Consider the following 5,000-nt stretch of genomic DNA (forward strand, 5'->3'; position numbering starts at 1 on the left):
ACAGCACCTGGTATTCCCAGGCGGTCTCCCATCCAAGTACTAACCAGGCCCGACCCTGCTTAGCTTCCGAGATCAGACGAGTTCGGGCGTTCTCAAGGTGGTATGGCCGTAAGCAAAATCTGCTGCCAAAATTGGGCTATTTGAATGGTTAGAACATTAGGGTAGTAAACCATATAAAGCTTACTAGGTCTCCCATCCAACAATAAAGCTTACAGCACCAGGGGCCCATTTCAATAAGGAGGTTCAACCAACTCTGAGTTAAAGCTTGAACTCTGAGTTGACTTACCCTGAGATGGGAAACTCTGAGTTTTCGGTTACAGAACAGCTGAAATTAGTTAGTTCAATCAACTCTGAGTTGACTGACTCAGGGTTAAGCGCGTGCACCACAACTATAAAAAGCCATTATCAATGGAGCGCAGATATTATGAGTCACCATGGCAACAGTGCCAGACAAAAAGAGGTGTTGGGTGTGATTAATTACCAAGTAATCTAAATATTGTAATTTAATTAAAGGGATTACTCTTAATTATTCTGTAATTTAAAATAAAATATGATGCAATTACATTTAATAGGCTACAGCATAAACTATAGACCAATTCAGTATAAAACAATAGTGGATTTAACATACATTTTAAAAGGTATATTTTTTATGTAACCTTCTCCCTCTACACACTTTGACCAATTCAAGAATAATTCATGCAATTGTATATTGTTAATTTGAAAGAATTAAAAGGGCAGTTTCTTGTTTATCCTCCTTGTATTGTTCGAGTGTTTAGGTTGATATAGGATTTAGCAATTAGTAATATGTAGACCAATATTTTCTAGAGATAGTAGCCTAATTATTACATTAATCTAACTACACCGTTGAAGATGTCATTTGTGGTTAATAATTCATTTTAGAGTAATTTACTGTTATATCATCAAGAGGTGAAACTGGAAGAATGTTATTCAACCTAAAGTAGGCTACTATTACTTTGATACATTTTTATTTAAGCAAAAGTAAAAATACCAGTCTAAAAATCTACTCAAGTAAAAAGTAGTTCATTTAAAACATGAGTTAAAGTCGCTGAGTAACTTATTTAACAGTGGGGGTGGGGGACTCCCCCATGTGGGGAGAGTTTCACAGTATGAGAACAGTCTCAGAAAATATTGCGGTTTATGGTATTAAAAAATTATTAAATATATAAACTGCATTGTTATATTACGGTTATCATCAGTTAAAATGACAGTTAGATAAATTAAACATTTGTTCAATAAAACATATCTAATCAACTAACTTCAATAATTGATTATAAGATTAACATATGATCAAAAACGGTGGTAATCAAGTAAAAAAAAAGTTTACCAAACGTTTTAAATCCTTTTATTTTTTAGCAAAGTGCTGCAAAACAGATTTAGTCAATTAGTCATGGACAAACAATATATATTCTTTAAAGAATGTGTAAATACGTTTTTATTATTGTTAGTGTTTAAACAGCACTTCCTCTTTAAAAAAGGGGAGGGGACCGCAAGAAACTCTGGGTTTACTGAAGAAAACCTGCTCCCGACCAGGTTAGGTTCACAGAGTAAGTTACCATGGTAACTGACTCTGAGTATAAGTTACCTCTCTTTCAGAAACGGGCTTGACTTACTCTGCTTTCTCAGGTTTAACTTACCCCCCTTTCTGAAACGCAAAACCCAGAGTTTCCCTCATTTCAAAGTTAACATACTCAGAGTTTTCACTTAACCTCCTTTCTGAAACAGGCCCCTGGTATTCCCAGGCGGTCTCCCATCCAAGTACTAACCAGGCCCGACCCTGCTTAGCTTCCGAGATCAGACGAGTTCGGGCGTTCTCAAGGTGGTATGGCCGTAAGCAAAATCTGCTGCCAAAATTGGGCTATTTGAATGGTTAGAACATTAGGGTAGTAAACCATATAAAGCTTACTAGGTCTCCCATCCAACAATAAAGCTTACAGCACCTGGTATTCCCAGGCGGTCTCCCATCCAAGTACTAACCAGGCCCGACCCTGCTTAGCTTCCGAGATCAGACGAGTTCGGGCGTTCTCAAGGTGGTATGGCCGTAAGCAAAATCTGCTGCCAAAATTGGGCTATTTGAATGGTTAGAACATTAGGGTAGTAAACCATATAAAGCTTACTAGGTCTCCCATCCAACAATAAAGCTTACAGCACCTGGTATTCCCAGGCGGTCTCCCATCCAAGTACTAACCAGGCCCGACCCTGCTTAGCTTCCGAGATCAGACGAGTTCGGGCGTTCTCAAGGTGGTATGGCCGTAAGCGAAATCTGCTGCCAAAATTGGGCTATTTGAAGAAAAAAAAAAGAGACTCTTTCAGGCTTTCTGAAGAAACTCAGAGACGATTTCAGGCATTTTGAGGGGGAAAAAAGACAATTTAGGATTTTTGAACAATTTCATTGACTCTTTTTTTTTTTTTTTTTTTTTAAACAATAAAGCTTACAGCACCTGGTATTCCCAGGCGGTCTCCCATCCAAGTACTAACCAGGCCCGACCCTGCTTAGCTTCCGAGATCAGACGAGTTCGGGCGTTCTCAAGGTGGTATGGCCGTAAGCAAAATCTGCTGCCAAAATTGGGCTTTTTGAATGGTTAGAACATTAGGGTAGTAAACCATATAAAGCTTACTAGGTCTCCCATCCAACAATAAAGCTTACAGCACCTGGTATTCCCAGGCGGTCTCCCATCCAAGTACTAACCAGGCCCGACCCTGCTTAGCTTCCGAGATCAGACGAGTTCGGGCGTTCTCAAGGTGGTATGGCCGTAAGCAAAATCTGCTGCCAAAATTGGGCTATTTGAATGGTTAGAACATTAGGGTAGTAAACCATATAAAGCTTACTAGGTCTCCCATCCAACAATAAAGCTTACAGCACCTGGTATTCCCAGGCGGTCTCCCATCCAAGTACTAACCAGGCCCGACCCTGCTTAGCTTCCGAGATCAGACGAGTTCGGGCGTTCTCAAGGTGGTATGGCCGTAAGCGAAATCTGCTGCCAAAATTGGGCTATTTGAAGAAAAAAAAAAGAGACTCTTTCAGGCTTTCTGAAGAAACTCAGAGACGATTTCAGGCATTTTGAGGGGGAAAAAAGACAATTTAGGATTTTTGAACCATTTCATTGACTCTTTTTTTTTTTTTTTTTAAACAATAAAGCTTACAGCACCTGGTATTCCCAGGCGGTCTCCCATCCAAGTACTAACCAGGCCCGACCCTGCTTAGCTTCCGAGATCAGACGAGTTCGGGCGTTCTCAAGGTGGTATGGCCGTAAGCAAAATCTGCTGCCAAAATTGGGCTATTTGAATGGTTAGAACATTAGGGTAGTAAACCATATAAAGCTTACTAGGTCTCCCATCCAACAATAAAGCTTACAGCACCTGGTATTCCCAGGCGGTCTCCCATCCAAGTACTAACCAGGCCCGACCCTGCTTAGCTTCCGAGATTAGACGAGTTCGGGCGTTCTCAAGGTGGTATGGCCGTAAGCAAAATCTGCTGCCAAAATTGGGCTATTTGAATGGTTAGAACATTAGGGTAGTAAACCATATAAAGCTTACTAGGTCTCCCATCCAACAATAAAGCTTACAGCACCTGGTATTCCCAGGCGGTCTCCCATCCAAGTACTAACCAGGCCCGACCCTGCTTAGCTTCCGAGATCAGACGAGTTCGGGCGTTCTCAAGGTGGTATGGCCGTAAGCAAAATCTGCTGCCAAAATTGGGCTATTTGAATGGTTAGAACATTAGGGTAGTAAACCATATAAAGCTTACTAGGTCTCCCATCCAACAATAAAGCTTACAGCACCTGGTATTCCCAGGCGGTCTCCCATCCAAGTACTAACCAGGCCCGACCCTGCTTAGCTTCCGAGATCAGACGAGTTCGGGCGTTCTCAAGGTGGTATGGCCGTAAGCGAAATCTGCTGCCAAAATTGGGCTATTTGAAGAAAAAAAAAAGAGACTCTTTCAGGCTTTCTGAAGAAACTCAGAGACGATTTCAGGCATTTTGAGGGGGAAAAAAGACAATTTAGGATTTTTGAACCATTTCATTGACTCTTTTTTTTTTTTTTTTTTTAAACAATAAAGCTTACAGCACCTGGTATTCCCAGGCGGTCTCCCATCCAAGTACTAACCAGGCCCGACCCTGCTTAGCTTCCGAGATCAGACGAGTTCGGGCGTTCTCAAGGTGGTATGGCCGTAAGCAAAATCTGCTGCCAAAATTGGGCTATTTGAATGGTTAGAACATTAGGGTAGTAAACCATATAAAGCTTACTAGGTCTCCCATCCAACAATAAAGCTTACAGCACCTGGTATTCCCAGGCGGTCTCCCATCCAAGTACTAACCAGGCCCGACCCTGCTTAGCTTCCGAGATCAGACGAGTTCGGGCGTTCTCAAGGTGGTATGGCCGTAAGCAAAATCTGCTGCCAAAATTGGGCTATTTGAATGGTTAGAACATTAGAGTAGTAAACCATATAAAGCTTACTAGGTCTCCCATCCAACAATAAAGCTTACAGCACCTGGTATTCCCAGGCGGTCTCCCATCCAAGTACTAACCAGGCCCGACCCTGCTTAGCTTCCGAGATCAGACGAGTTCGGGCGTTCTCAAGGTGGTATGGCCGTAAGCGAAATCTGCTGCCAAAATTGGGCTATTTGAATGGTTAGAACATTAGGGTAGTAAACCATATAAAGCTTACTAGGTCTCCCATCCAACAATAAAGCTTACAGCACCTGGTATTCCCAGGCGGTCTCCCATCCAAGTACTAACCAGGCCCGACCCTGCTTAGCTTCCGAGATCAGACGAGTTCGGGCGTTCTCAAGGTGGTATGGCCGTAAGCAAAATCTGCTGCCAAAATTGGGCTTTTTGAATGGTTAGAACATTAGGGTAGTAAACCATATAAAGCTTACTAGGTCTCCCATCCAACAATAAAGCTTACAGCACCTGGTATTCCCAGGCGGTCTCCCATCCAAGTACTAACCAGGCCCGACCCTGCTTAGCTTCCGAGATCA

At 42.3% G+C, this 5,000-nt stretch overlaps 15 non-coding genes and 1 pseudogene across 15 annotated transcripts in view; all 16 read right to left on the reverse strand.

Moving 5' to 3' along the window:
* The window catches only part of LOC148962337 (5S ribosomal RNA), a 119-nt gene extending 5 nt beyond the window's left edge, over positions 1 to 114 (reverse strand). The window contains exon 1 of the ribosomal RNA XR_016153493.1: positions 1 to 114. This exon is cut by the window's left edge and continues 5 nt beyond it. This is a non-coding gene — a ribosomal RNA (5S ribosomal RNA).
* A 1,624-nt stretch (positions 115 to 1,738) lies between these two features.
* LOC148962338 (5S ribosomal RNA) lies at positions 1,739 to 1,854 on the reverse strand (annotated as a pseudogene).
* Positions 1,855 to 1,946: 92 nt separating this feature from the next.
* LOC148962339 (5S ribosomal RNA) lies at positions 1,947 to 2,065 on the reverse strand. Its single transcript, XR_016153494.1, has one exon. It is a non-coding gene; the product is annotated as a 5S ribosomal RNA (ribosomal RNA).
* Positions 2,066 to 2,157: 92 nt separating this feature from the next.
* On the reverse strand, positions 2,158 to 2,276 carry LOC148962340 (5S ribosomal RNA). Its single transcript, XR_016153495.1, has one exon. It is a non-coding gene; the product is annotated as a 5S ribosomal RNA (ribosomal RNA).
* A 171-nt stretch (positions 2,277 to 2,447) lies between these two features.
* On the reverse strand, positions 2,448 to 2,566 carry LOC148962341 (5S ribosomal RNA). Its single transcript, XR_016153496.1, has one exon. It is a non-coding gene; the product is annotated as a 5S ribosomal RNA (ribosomal RNA).
* A 92-nt stretch (positions 2,567 to 2,658) lies between these two features.
* Positions 2,659 to 2,777, reverse strand: LOC148962342 (5S ribosomal RNA). Its single transcript, XR_016153497.1, has one exon. It is a non-coding gene; the product is annotated as a 5S ribosomal RNA (ribosomal RNA).
* A 92-nt stretch (positions 2,778 to 2,869) lies between these two features.
* On the reverse strand, positions 2,870 to 2,988 carry LOC148962343 (5S ribosomal RNA). The gene has a single exon (XR_016153498.1). It is a non-coding gene; the product is annotated as a 5S ribosomal RNA (ribosomal RNA).
* A 167-nt stretch (positions 2,989 to 3,155) lies between these two features.
* Positions 3,156 to 3,274, reverse strand: LOC148962344 (5S ribosomal RNA). Its single transcript, XR_016153499.1, has one exon. It is a non-coding gene; the product is annotated as a 5S ribosomal RNA (ribosomal RNA).
* Positions 3,275 to 3,366: 92 nt separating this feature from the next.
* On the reverse strand, positions 3,367 to 3,485 carry LOC148962345 (5S ribosomal RNA). Its single transcript, XR_016153426.1, has one exon. It is a non-coding gene; the product is annotated as a 5S ribosomal RNA (ribosomal RNA).
* Positions 3,486 to 3,577: 92 nt separating this feature from the next.
* Positions 3,578 to 3,696, reverse strand: LOC148962346 (5S ribosomal RNA). Its single transcript, XR_016153500.1, has one exon. It is a non-coding gene; the product is annotated as a 5S ribosomal RNA (ribosomal RNA).
* A 92-nt stretch (positions 3,697 to 3,788) lies between these two features.
* On the reverse strand, positions 3,789 to 3,907 carry LOC148962347 (5S ribosomal RNA). Its single transcript, XR_016153501.1, has one exon. It is a non-coding gene; the product is annotated as a 5S ribosomal RNA (ribosomal RNA).
* A 169-nt stretch (positions 3,908 to 4,076) lies between these two features.
* Positions 4,077 to 4,195, reverse strand: LOC148962348 (5S ribosomal RNA). Its single transcript, XR_016153503.1, has one exon. It is a non-coding gene; the product is annotated as a 5S ribosomal RNA (ribosomal RNA).
* Positions 4,196 to 4,287: 92 nt separating this feature from the next.
* Positions 4,288 to 4,406, reverse strand: LOC148962349 (5S ribosomal RNA). Its single transcript, XR_016153504.1, has one exon. It is a non-coding gene; the product is annotated as a 5S ribosomal RNA (ribosomal RNA).
* A 92-nt stretch (positions 4,407 to 4,498) lies between these two features.
* LOC148962350 (5S ribosomal RNA) lies at positions 4,499 to 4,617 on the reverse strand. The gene has a single exon (XR_016153505.1). It is a non-coding gene; the product is annotated as a 5S ribosomal RNA (ribosomal RNA).
* Positions 4,618 to 4,709: 92 nt separating this feature from the next.
* On the reverse strand, positions 4,710 to 4,828 carry LOC148962351 (5S ribosomal RNA). Its single transcript, XR_016153506.1, has one exon. It is a non-coding gene; the product is annotated as a 5S ribosomal RNA (ribosomal RNA).
* Positions 4,829 to 4,920: 92 nt separating this feature from the next.
* The window catches only part of LOC148962352 (5S ribosomal RNA), a 119-nt gene continuing 39 nt past the window's right edge, over positions 4,921 to 5,000 (reverse strand). The window contains exon 1 of the ribosomal RNA XR_016153507.1: positions 4,921 to 5,000. This exon is cut by the window's right edge and continues 39 nt beyond it. This is a non-coding gene — a ribosomal RNA (5S ribosomal RNA).

Source organism: Pimephales promelas (assembly GCF_988280905.1).
Source record: "Pimephales promelas chromosome 3 unlocalized genomic scaffold, fPimPro1.hap1.1 SUPER_3_unloc_1, whole genome shotgun sequence".
Taxonomy (NCBI): domain Eukaryota; kingdom Metazoa; phylum Chordata; class Actinopteri; order Cypriniformes; family Leuciscidae; genus Pimephales; species Pimephales promelas.